Raw genomic sequence first — 12,400 nt, 5'->3', positions numbered from 1 at the left:
GCAATTACGTGAGTATATTTCGAGGATATACCACAAGGCATTTAATTTATGACGTCTTAGCAAGATAATTGACCTTAAAAGTTTATTTATTTGTGAAATTCAGAGAAATGTTATAAATAATGTCCCGATAAGGAAAAGCGATGATATACGATTTTTTTTTTAAGAAAAATGGTTTCTGTAAACACTCAAACGTAAACTAGATTCGTTGTTTTGAAAATATGGCACAGAATTATTGGTAGAAATGTTCAAATTATTGCATAAAATGTCATGAAAAAATGAAGTATATTGGTTTTTGGTTGGTTAAACCTTAAAATGGGATTGATAAAAGCTAAAATAAATAGTTCTGCGTTGGAATAAAGACGTGTCCTAATGCCTGTGGAGTATACCTGTTTGATACTAGCATTACCAAATGAATTGGAAGACTGCTAAGTGAAAGAACTGCATGAAGTGTCAGAATTTTTGTAGCCTGTTTATTTAAAAGCAGATGCTGATACAAATAGCAAGATATGGTCAAACAATTGACTTATTTTTTTCAATCTGAAGAAATGTATTATAAATGAGTCTTAGTTTTGAACCGCATTCATTTTTTTATTCGAAAAGAACGTCCAAATTATGAAACATGTAGTTCATGCTAGAAATTTGAAAACTTTCGGTGCCATTTCTCGAAATGTGAGCCGTCTAATCTGTGTTATTTCAGCCAGAATACAGTCTAGAAGATATTGGGAGCTATTAGAAGACGTTATAGTAGTAAACGCTGTGATTTATGCAAGTAAAACCATCATATTTCATCAAAACATTACTTAAATACGTGATTTTTTATGGTTTGCGTTATTTTTTCTGTTTAAAACATTGTTTTTCGTTAATTTCCAACCTGCACTCACCATAAAACTTTCATTATATTCTTTTGAAACACTTCCGATAAAAATAACTACATCAAATCTCAATTTACAAACATTGATATATATATAATTTTTATGAGATGCATGTAAAATTAATATGGCAACACTTCCAAAAACGGTCAAATTCATGATTTACAAGCCGATCCATAATGCAGGTCACCATACAAAATGATTTTGTTGGTTATTTTTCGAAATTTGTTAGTTTTTTATTGTGGAATTCTAAAAATTGTACAGTTCGGCTAAACGAATGTCTAGGCAAAAAATGACATTTAAAGGGTTTTTACCCTCGTTTTTGTTTCAGTGTACATGCAAGTGTGATGTATCACATTTTTATAAAACAGTACTAGATATATCATCACTGCGATAAAAAAGTTTTATCATAAAATCTTTTGTATGAGTTTCCTGACACTTTTTTTTGAAAATTTTTTGGCCTCGGCTTAACGAATGTCTATCACTGTTGATTGATCAAAGCTTTGTTAAATTTTCCTCAAACTAACTGCACACGCCTATGGTTACTCTCCGTGATTAATTTCAACTGGTAAAGGGTATTTTAAGCCCCTAGTAGCTGTCAATTGCTCTGATCTTCACAGTATGATATCCTAATTAAAGGTTTTTGTTATGAACGATTGCGTAACAGGTTCTATGTCTTTCCACATTGCACACAAAAACTCGTACTAAAACACCTAATATTTCTTATAATCATTCAAAATCTGGTTCAAATGATCGTATGGTGGACCCCGGGTCCCCAATAGTGGTACCCCAGATTTGTTTACACTCACAATGTTGTTGAAAAATTGATTGATCGATTTCCAGCATAATTCCACCACTTGGAACGACTGTCTAGGAACATGAAAAATCGAAGGGGTCCACTATTGGTTAAGGGTCCACTATTAAATACCCTACATTCGAAAAAGTATCAACAATTAGGTGATGAACATTTTATGGGAGGTAACACGCTCGCTGATTCTTATTTGCCATTTTGACTTGGAATGAAACACCTAGCGGCTCCATCGAATGATTTACTGTAGCAATAGAGGAATGAAAAGGAGGCGCGTGGTTGTTAATAGATTGATGAACCAGTCACATGAATTCTGTATGCAATTAGTGTTATTTCAATCGTTAATATCATTTCAAAAGGGCGTAATGGACATATTTAATTTCTCCCGTGAAATTTATCAGTAATTTCTCTACTTACTCAAATTGATGTCCTAATATTTATAGGAAAACTTCATCGATCAAAAGTCGTGTTTTTCATAAAACATCTGTGAATTTACAAGCCGTTTGCATGCCATGCAGAGCACCGATACTGTAACAAGTTTCTCTCGTTGTGGTGTGGTGTTAGTTTTTCCTCCGCTATCTACGTCGATAGTGGTAGACATACATATACCATATGCACACCAACATCGACTTTTCCACTGCAAATGTTTTCGTGCTGGCCCCTTTCCAAACATTGATTCTCGTCGTCGGTCGGTCCGTCGGAATCATGTTTCCTTTCGTTATACAGCCGTACATATCCAATATCGATATAACGTCCGCTGGTACTTGTAACATCGAGCGCGAGCTATGTTGTCTACCCCCTCTGAGAGTGTGTTGATTTATTTTGGTTTTTGTTTGTTTATTTCTCGATCTTTTCGACAACACACAGCGACCACCACCGGCCACGTCCAGCTGCACGGCGACGCAACGAGCAAGGCTAAACAAATTTTGTTTCCATTCTATTTTTTCGTTCCGTCTAGGACGGCAGAAGACGTGGTCAGTTGGTCTGGGTCTGGGATAGCGGAGCATGTTTTAGTTCGTACTGAAAGCTTTGTTGCGACTTCAGTGGAAGAAGGGGACGGAAAAGGGAATCTGGGGAAGAACGGTTTTGCGAAGGTGGCATAAAAAGGGGTAAAAAAAAGGAAATTCAGGTGAATAGAACCTGGGTTGGCAAAACGTGGTGAAAAACGAGTTGAACAGGTTTTCGTTACTGCGTGCATGTTTGTGGATCAAATTCCACACTAGCTCATCAGGACGGGGAGCTTTGCGTTAAGTCGGACGTTGTGTGCGAGTGTGGGTCGTGTGGCGGCGGTGGCGGCCATGGGCTATGTGTACCGAAGAGAAAGGAAATAGTGCTGTGGAGGAAAAGCTCGCGTTGCACACTGCCACAGAAAGCACTATCCAAGTGCTGAAGAGTTTGAAGTTGTCCAGACTGTTGAGGTGAAGTCAGTTGTGGTTTGGAGTTGGAACAGTGAAGATCTCTGCGAGATATTGGGGGAAAGATACGTTGCTCTACCGTTAGTAGCTGCTCGTTAGGTCTAAATTATACCTCCTGCCAAGTTCGTTTGGAGAGTAGGAACATGTTCTGAAGGGAATTAATTGCACGTCGATAGAACACATCTTCATGAGTGTTGCTGAAGTGAATAGCTAACGAAGATTTTACGTTTGCCTCGAAGGCAATATCTTTCGTGTTTGAGTTCGCCAAGTTGGTCTTCAAAAGCTTATGATTATTTTAAGTTCGAGATAAATTTGATTTTAGTGACGTGAGCAAGCGGAAAATTGTGTTACACAAAGAAGAGCTGCAAAGTGATTGTTTGAGGTGAAGAAAACGAAGGAAGAAAAAGTAAAACGTGGAAATTTTCGCTCTCGTGGTTTTGTTTTAAATAACGATATTCTTCATTCACCAATTCTGCTTCGCTGGGAACGCGTTGAGCAGCATTTCATTGTGTAGGTGCTGTTGGAGAAAACCTTTGCTTGATCGAACAAACAAGCAACTCTTCGCTGACTTAACCGAAAGAGCTTGAAGCTGAAAGCGAACGCCTTCCGTTCCCGTAAATTAGTGGCGTGGTATTCCGAGCACCGTTGCACGATTTTCAACAATTCTTCACACGAGTTTCCTTCATCCAGATTCGTCCGAATTCGGCCAAGCAAATCATCCTCCAACGACATTTTGAATCGTTGAAAATTCGCTCCGCAAGGTAACGTATTCCCTTCCCACATTTATTCTCTGCAATTAAAACAATTTGAATACTCTATTCCTACTCTAACACCTTGTATATTTACACACTACCTTCTCTACTGGATTGGATCACGTCAAGTCATGGCGTGGAATGTTTAGAAATCCCCTTTTCCGGGAGAGCACCGCCACGTCGCGTTGAGGCACCACTATTAGCTTTAGAGTTTTTCGCGTCTTCTCTTCTCGGGACGACTTCGCCGTGCAACTATTTCCTCAATTAAAAGAGCAATTAATTTTCCAATCGAGGTCTTCTGTCCGAAATCTGTATACATAGTGAATCCCCCTCTCCTGATGATGTCGACCAGAATCACGCTGGTGGGTTATATTTATAAACACTCGCCGATCTTCTGGTTGGTTGGTGAGAAATTTCTTGCTTCGAAATGTATACGAGGGAAACGATAGCCCTGCATACAGCTTGGATTACGAAATCCCTTCCGCTTTGGGTGAGTGGAAAATTGTTGGGCTAGTTTCAGCTGGTATGATGTATAAACATTAAACAGGTGATCGAGTATGTTTTAGGGTGGGTCGTCTTCCATTGTATGGAATCCAGGCTCTATCGTACTGAACGAAAGTTCTGCTCATTGGATTAACGCCATCAAAATTATAACAACTTTGCAATCTTCAGTAAAGGTACCATTGAGTCAAAATCTCAGAGACTTAATCCTCTAATACCCATTTTTTTTATTTTGATCCAAATATCATATTTTGTCATCTAAATTTTTTCTGGAAGCCTTTTTGGGATACCGATTTTCTTAGGACGAAAACCTTTCAAGTTTTTATAAATATTGTTAAAATATATTTATTTTTTTTATTTTGGAGTATACAAACTCCCTTAACTCAAACTATATCCCGTCTAAAGGTGGGGTTGGGTATTAGAGGGCTACAGGACATTTTATTAAAGTAGTGTTTACCACAAGTTTTTATTAGATAGCCCAAAATATTTGTAACTAATGGTGTGGTAATGTTTGGATTTCGAAGAAAAATCTACGGAAAACTGGACATTGCGATAAATTATAAACAATTTCGAATAAAAACAGGTGATACAGATTTTCCTGGCTATTGGATAAAAACTAAAAACGTGATCTCAAAAAAATTTTGCAATCTCTTCTGAATTTTGCCTAGGCTTGGAAATCTATAGAAAGATTCGTTCCGAAATTCCTTTGAGGGTTTTTTTTAAATTCTGTAGGTTCTTCCTTGAATTTCATACGGGGTTCATTCTTTGATAATTCTTTCTTCAAACTATTCCGTAGTTTTTCAGAATTCTTCCTGCGAATTCTTCCTTAACCCTTTGGAGCTGTAGGATCAATATGACTCCGATGTTGAAACCGAGCATAACAGACATAATCGAGTGCAGCAGCAGTGCAAAATTATCCGGTTCCAAAGGGATAAAGTATTGCTTTTTATTTCTCCAGGAATTTTGAAGTTCCTTTTGAGATTTCTAAGAGTTGTTCCTGGGATTTCTTTCAGAGTTCCTCATAGTTTTTTTGCAGGAGTTTTTCATGGGGCCAGGAACTGCTGGAGTACCTCCCAGGAGTTCTACCAGAGGTTTCCCAAACATGCTTCCAAAATTTATCTAAAGTTCCTTCAGGAATTTCTCTTAGTAGTTTTTGGGATGGGTTCACGACAAATTTTCTAATTTTAAAGAGATTGCAGAAGCTATTTCAGGGGTTTCATTTATTTTTATAATTATAATTTTTTAAATTTTTGTTATTTTTTTTAGATTCATTAAGTTTTCTGGGACTTCCGCTCTAAGTAGTTCCTGCAAGGATTTCTCTTATCGATTTTCAGAGTCTCTTGAATTTTCCTAATATTTGATGTCCCAGACGAGACCGTTCGAGTTTCCTTAGGATTTCTGCCGAAGTTCCTCTTGAAATTTCTACAATATCTAGTCGGAGTTTTTTCGCATGATTTCACCAGGATTCCTTCTGAAATTTCTCTGGGAATTCCGTAGGTTACTCCTAGGTAACTCGTGGAAGAAAATCTGGAAAGAATTTCCTTAGGATCATCGATGGTGCAGTTTTGCTGGGCAAAATACAGTTTGACACCGCCCCTTCCCCAAGCAACACACATGTATAAGAGTAACAGCAGTACAAGTATTGGTTGAATGGAAATTTACTCTAACATTATGTTAGAATTACATCAAACTAACTTATGTACAACCAAATCTTGCGCTGCCGTAACTCTTATAAGTCATGTGTGTTGCTTGGATCGATCAGATCGAAGACTAATATAAATAAATGATTGACAACTCCTGGAAGATTCTTAATGAAGAATCTCAAAAAAATTGCTTGAATCTAGAAAAGTTCCAGTAGAAATCTGGAAGAATCTCCGAGAAAGATGTGTGGGATATGGAAGGAGTTATCAGTTGTTATTTGAAGGGCCTGTATGCAAAAGAAGTCGATTTAGAGCTGAACATATAAAAACATCTTCGGATTTCAAACTTTCAGGAACTATTTTAAGATTATTTTTGCAATTACGTGGCAAAAGATTGCATTTTTCTATCGCCAAAACTGTGCCGAAATGGCCTACTTTTCTTCACTAGCTCAAGAGTGCCGAAAAGTAATACTTTTCAGCACTGTTAAGAGTGCCGAAAAGTAGTACTTTTCGGCCCTTTTGCAGGGTTTCACTTTTCGCAAGTTTTCCGAAACACTCATGTTTTTCCTTGGTCTTATGTGGATGCGGTGGCTGCTTCTATGTCTTTTCGACAGATCTAATCTGAATAGAAGCGATTTCCATTCTGAATCGGTTAGCCAAAAAGCCGTAGAGCGAGAAGCAGTAGCAGCAAACAACGCTTGTTGACGACGCGACTCCGAGTACTTGTGACATTTATGAACACAGCCTACCTGATTGAAAAAATAACGCTTGTGCGGATGCTCACACGTGGTTTTTCTTGAGACATGTGGTGATAGTCAGAAATGATCGTACTCAAGGGTGTTTTGTCATAATTGCAAAAAATGTTGTATGCAACTCGTTGCAAAACTCGATTTTTCAGCACTCGTCGTATTTATCCAACTCGGCAAGCCTCGTTGGATAAATGTACGACTCGTGCTGAAAAAATCATCATTTTGCAACTTGTTGCATAAATAACTATTTTAACATTAATAGAAAAAAAAAAATCAATAAATCTGAGAAAATTGGATTGATTTTAAAACTCTATAAATTTTGTATGGGATGAAAAATTGGTGAAAACTTTAAACACCGTTTACTCGAAAGTGGATTTTGTCACTTACACTCCTTTGCTCCTAACACCCTTATTTGTTATTTCCTTTTTTTATCAAACGATTGGATGCAATCACAAGTTTTTTTGACCAGCCGAACATTTTTTGTGGAGCCGCTGTAACGGGTCTTGATGTCAATGATTGGTCTTCTGGACTGTATTTTAGAAAATCCCGAAAATATATAACAATGTATATTGGATTCAGAACCGTTCAGGAAACCTGGTAGACTAGGTAAGCAACTCTGCTTATCACAGCGGAAATTGCTCCTGCAGTTCATATAGACCTGGAGTTCTGAAGTCAACCGTAGTTTTAATGAACTGGAATGTTCCAATAATTTGTTGAAATGGCTAGTATTTTTTTAATGGGGCATATTTGCAACTTGGTTATGTAATGCTGCAGTTTAAGTCTGCAGTCTTGTGTGGGTGCAAAAGCGCTCCCAATGCTAGTGTCAATGTTGAGTGTACACCAAAACCTCTATTTAGGTAACGAGTCGGGACTGCCTAAATAGAATTTTTACCAAAATGGATTCAGCTTATTACCTAAATGGAGTACAAGGTTGCGATGAAGTTTAAGAAGGAAGAGTTACTATGAGATTTAAAGGAGGTCATGTTTGGGTCATGCGGAGGGAGTTTCAGATGGCTTTCAAGGAGTTTGGGTTCATTCAAATATTACGTAACGCAAAATTTGACAATTTCAGACCCCCTCCCTCCCCCACGTAACAACTTTTGTGTGGAAAATTTTGAAATTTTGTATGAAGCGTAACACAGCGATAGACCCCCTCCCACCCTCTCAACGTTACGTAATAACGAAACCTTTCAGGAGGGGATGGGTTTCAGGAGAGGAGGGGTTTCAGGGGCGTTTTCGGGGGTTTAGGAGGGTCTTAGATCAGAATTGTTTTTCAAATGACTAGCTGGGCACGAAACACGAAAATCCCTGCAAAATTCCGCCAGACAGAAAAACTATAGAATGTCGGATTAAAGTCGGGTAAATTTTTATCGTATGTTGGACCAACATCGATCAACTTTTGGGTCTATGTGGAGTTTGGTGGCCAAAATAAAAATAGGTGAATGATTGGTTGATGTCGGGTTTGACGTCATCAATGCTGGAGCTGATATCAACTGAATGATGGAAGGATGGTTGCTTATCTCAATTTCAGCTGGAAATGACGCTGGATACTGACACCAGTATCTTAATTTGTCAAATTACAGTCATCCCAACCGACGCCCAGAGGCTCTTGCGTCGTAGAATTGTTTTTGTTTTGATTATCGCCTCGACAACCCCTGCCCCACTCTCTGAAGTTCAAGCGATGAAAAATTCATTACCTCGCTGTCTGCTGAATTTTTACCATGGACTCATATTCAAAGTCAGCATATTCATCTTCAATTGATATTTTTTGGTTTAAGCACGATTTAAAAGCAAAACGTGCTGCTGATGCATACCATTCACTTGAAGCAAGCATAATTACTGGAATTAGGGCAACATATCGACATTTGCGTGCTCAAAATCACAAAAAGTCATTTTTAAATTAAAATAGTTATTTATGCAACAAGTTGCAAAATGATGATTTTTTCAGCACAAGTCGTACATTTATCCAACGAGGCTTGCCGAGTTGGATAAATACGATGAGTACTGAAAAAATCGAGTTTTGCAACGAGTTGCATACAAAGTTTTTTGTAATTACGAAAAACACCATTTTAGTGCGAACTTTTCTAGCTACACAAACATGTATCAGTAGGAACCACGTGCGCGCGCTCATGCTTGTCGGCGTAGTTTTTCGTTTGATCAGGTAGGCTCTGGTGTAGTAGGCGTCACCAATGATCGAGCTCCCGTTGTCAAACAGTTGTGCGCGGGCAAAAGCAAAAGCAGATTCAGCAGCTGCCTCTACGTCTACACTTGATTTGTAGTTCAAATCCGAATTGAAATCATCCTGATTCGCATTCGAGCTGCTCAGTAAATGTAGAGGCAGAGGCTGAATCTACGGAAGGCATGGTGGTAAGTGAAAAGTGCGTGCGAGCAAAAGTGCCGAAAAGTACTACTTTTCAGCACTCTTAAGAGTGCCGAAAAGTAGTACTTTTCGGCACACTTGCATTAGGGGTGAAAAGTTGACCATTTCAGCATACTTCAGCCAACTGAAATGTTCAACTTTTCACAACGTAATTACAAAAAAGTCATATTCATATTCACCGAGCTCGGACTGAAGATCAAAACAGAACTTCAGCTACAGTTGATTACACTACGAGGCGTCGCTCTCATTGTCTTGCTTTCTCTTTGTCATGTTCATTCTCTGTGTCATGTTGGTGGGAGACTGCATTCGTTTATTTGTGTGCGTTTTCGCACTGATTGAACATCAATGGGCTGATTTTTTTAGGCACTGACTGACACTTTTCAACACTGCATGAAAGGGGGGGGGGGGGGGGTGTCAGGGTGCATATCTCAACCAGTGAACCGTATAGTACATTTTTTTCATTATCGTCGCAACGCCTTTACCGTCATGACTAATGTTGCATACTACCGTCACACACTACATTCATGCTGCCGTCGATGCATCAATGTAGTCTACCATGAATGTAGCATTTGGCACCATGATTGTAACACAAATCAAGATGATGGGAGTACGAAATGACAATTTTGAAATGTAGAGTTGGAGTTCCAGTGGTTCCGAAAACTGCGAAAGAAAAATGCGGATAACTCGTGCTAGAGGGTGTCAAGGGCGTTACTTGGGGTCTGAGGGGGTTTAAGGGGGATTTCAGAGGCATTCCAAGAAGCTTCAGAGCATTCTCAGCGGATTTCAGAAACGTTACAGAGGCGTTACATGGCGTTTTCTGGGGTTTCGGAGGGTCTGAGGTGCGTTACATGGGGTTTCTGGGGGTATTAGGGGGATTTTGGAGGCATTCCAAGAAGCTTCAGAGCACTTTCGGCGGATTTCAGAAACGTTACCGAGGCGTTACATGGCGTTTTCTGGGGTTTCGGAGGGTCTGAGGTGCGTTACATGGGGTTTCTGGGGGTATTAGGGGGATTTTGGAGGCATTCCAAGAAGCTTCAGAGCATTTTCAGCGGATTTCAGTAACGTTACCGAGGCGTTACATGGCGTTTTTTGGGGTTTCGGAGGGTCTGAGATGCGTTACATGGGGTTTCTGGGTGTATTAGGGGGATTTTGGAGGCATTCCAAAGAGCTTCAGAGCACTTTCGGCGGATTTCAGAAACGTTACCGAGGCGTTACATGGCGTTTTCTGTGGTTTCGGAGGGTCTGAGGTGCGTTACATGGGGTTTCTGGGGGTTTAAGGGGGATTTTGGAGGCATTCCAAGAAGCTTCTTAGCATTTTCAGCGGGTTTCAGTAACGTTACGGAGGCGTTACATGGCGTTTTCTGTGGTTTCGGAGGGTCTGAGGTGCGTTACATGGGGTTTCTGGGGGTATTAGGGGGATTTTGGAGGCATTCCAAGAAGCTTCAGAGCACTTTCGGCGGATTTCAGAAACGTTACCGAGGCGTTACATGGCGTTTTCTGGGGTTTCGGAGGGTCTGAGGTGCGTTACATGGGGTTTCTGGGGGTATTAGGGGGATTTTGGAGGCATTCCAAAGAGCTTCAGAGCATTTTCGGCAGATTTCAGAAACGTTACGGAGGCGTTACATGGCGTTTTCTGGGGTTTCGGAGGGTCTGAGGTGCGTTACATGGGGTTTCTGGGGGTATTAGGGGGATTTTGGAGCCATTCCAAGAAGCTTCAGAGCATTTTCGGCAGATTTCAGAAACGTTACGGAGGCGTTACATGGCGTTTTCTGGGGTTTCGGAGTGTCTGAGGTGCGTTACATGGGGTTTCTGGGGATTTTAGGGGGATTTGGAGACATTCCAAGAAGGTTCAGAGCATTTTCAGCGGATTTTTGACGATGGCGGAAACCCTCAGTAGTGTCCCTGTATTGTCCCAGAAACCCCAAGCGCCATATTTAATTCCAAAATGGCCTATAATATCGGGTTTCAACATCAGCTCAATTAGCCAGGTCTGAAAATATCCGTATGGCATGAGACTTTTTGATTTGTTAGACGTGGGCCGTAACTATTCAGTTGGGAGCCACTGATTTTTGTTCCCCTGCTCCATTGGTGGCCATGACCCTCGGAACGCACAATCCGAAAATCATTGTCTCCGCTTCTTCACACTTCCGGTTCCTAAATTAAACGCATGTCCCGTTCGCAGTTTCCGGAACCACTGGTATTTCATTAGTTCACTCAATTTGAAAATCCACTACATTTTTTGCCGTGATTAAAAAAATGTCACAGTCACCCATGAATATTTCATGTGGTCATACGTGAATGTTTTTGTTGCATGATAGTCAAGACCATACATCCACGATTATCATGCAAACTACAGTTTTTGATAGTACATTTTGGATCACTGATCTCAACATTGCACCCCCTCCCCTCCTCCCATATCCCCTTAACACCACTCACTACTTCTTTCCCGTAAACGAACCTTATACCCAATCTTAAGTACTCCATCTGATTTGAACACAATCAAATTCCATTTAGGTAACGTTCTAAATGGAGGGACCTAAATAGATTTTACCTAAATAGATCCTACCTAAATGGAGGTTTGAGTGTAGTTGGAGCTGAACTAGAGCTCGCAGCGACGCCGGCTCGGCCGTCGGTATGCTCGCAGCAAGACGCGTCCCTCGTGTGGGCCAGCGTCGCACGTCGACATCTTTGGGTTAGCCTTTTCAGTATCTTCCACTCATCGAAGTAAGACGTGTGTTGTCCCAGCTGCGGGTGATTCCTTTCCCATAACCCAATGCGGAATTGCACAAGTCTACCGGAAGTAGAGTCAAGGGCCGAGCTCCAGTGTGATTTGGACAACCTATAATGTCTTGAAAAAAAAAGAACTCGCATGTTCTATTGAATTATGTTTTACGCTGAGATCCGTACAAACCTCAAACAACACGCTTGAATGATTTCAGTTTTCTTGAACAACCCAAGCGTGTCACTTTTTGTGCATGACCCCTGGTAAAATTCAGAAAGGATTCTTTTGTGACCATGTAGTGATTTGTTCATCTTTGGACCATGTTTAATTTCTGTGAAGTGATTTGATATGTCATATAATTTTATACTTATAAACTCTATCCAAAATAGTCAGCACGCCAAGGGATGATTGGTAACCTATAAAGAATTTGAGAATAGGAGGTCCGGTCATTGTAATTTGTTATTGTCGTTTGTCCAAAATTGTCAAAATTCGAGGCCTACGTATTTAATGAGTTGAAAAATGCGGAAATCGTCACGTAACGGCAACATATTCCTACTAGGAAAG

General features: G+C 40.1%; 2 protein-coding genes across 6 annotated transcripts in view; both read left to right on the top strand.

Annotated features, from left to right (window-relative positions):
- Positions 1 to 12,400, top strand: part of LOC109417184 (protein yippee-like) — a 314,595-nt gene that overhangs the window by 118,394 nt on the left and 183,801 nt on the right. The window contains exon 1 of one of the 4 annotated variants that reach the window (XM_062860531.1): positions 3,716 to 3,853. The exons of 2 other annotated variants lie outside the window; for them this stretch is intronic. The gene's annotated coding sequence lies outside the window, so the exon portion shown is untranslated. Of the gene's footprint in view, positions 1 to 3,715; positions 3,854 to 12,400 lie in introns of those variants that run through there. One more of the 4 variants, XM_062860533.1, reaches the window with a different exon arrangement.
- The window catches only part of LOC109422422 (ras-related protein Rab-23), a 176,269-nt gene that overhangs the window by 118,383 nt on the left and 45,486 nt on the right, over positions 1 to 12,400 (top strand). The window contains exon 1 of one of the 2 annotated variants that reach the window (XM_029857097.2): positions 3,783 to 3,853. The exons of the other annotated variant lie outside the window; for it this stretch is intronic. The gene's annotated coding sequence lies outside the window, so the exon portion shown is untranslated. Of the gene's footprint in view, positions 1 to 3,782; positions 3,854 to 12,400 lie in introns of those variants that run through there. 2 annotated transcript variants of the gene reach the window in all.

The sequence above is a fragment of the Aedes albopictus genome, chromosome 3 (genome assembly GCF_035046485.1).
Source record: "Aedes albopictus strain Foshan chromosome 3, AalbF5, whole genome shotgun sequence".
In the NCBI taxonomy this organism is placed as follows: Eukaryota; Metazoa; Arthropoda; class Insecta; order Diptera; family Culicidae; genus Aedes; species Aedes albopictus.
The sequence above is the reverse complement of the archived record's forward strand: the minus strand, read 5'-3'. Positions and strand labels throughout refer to the sequence as shown.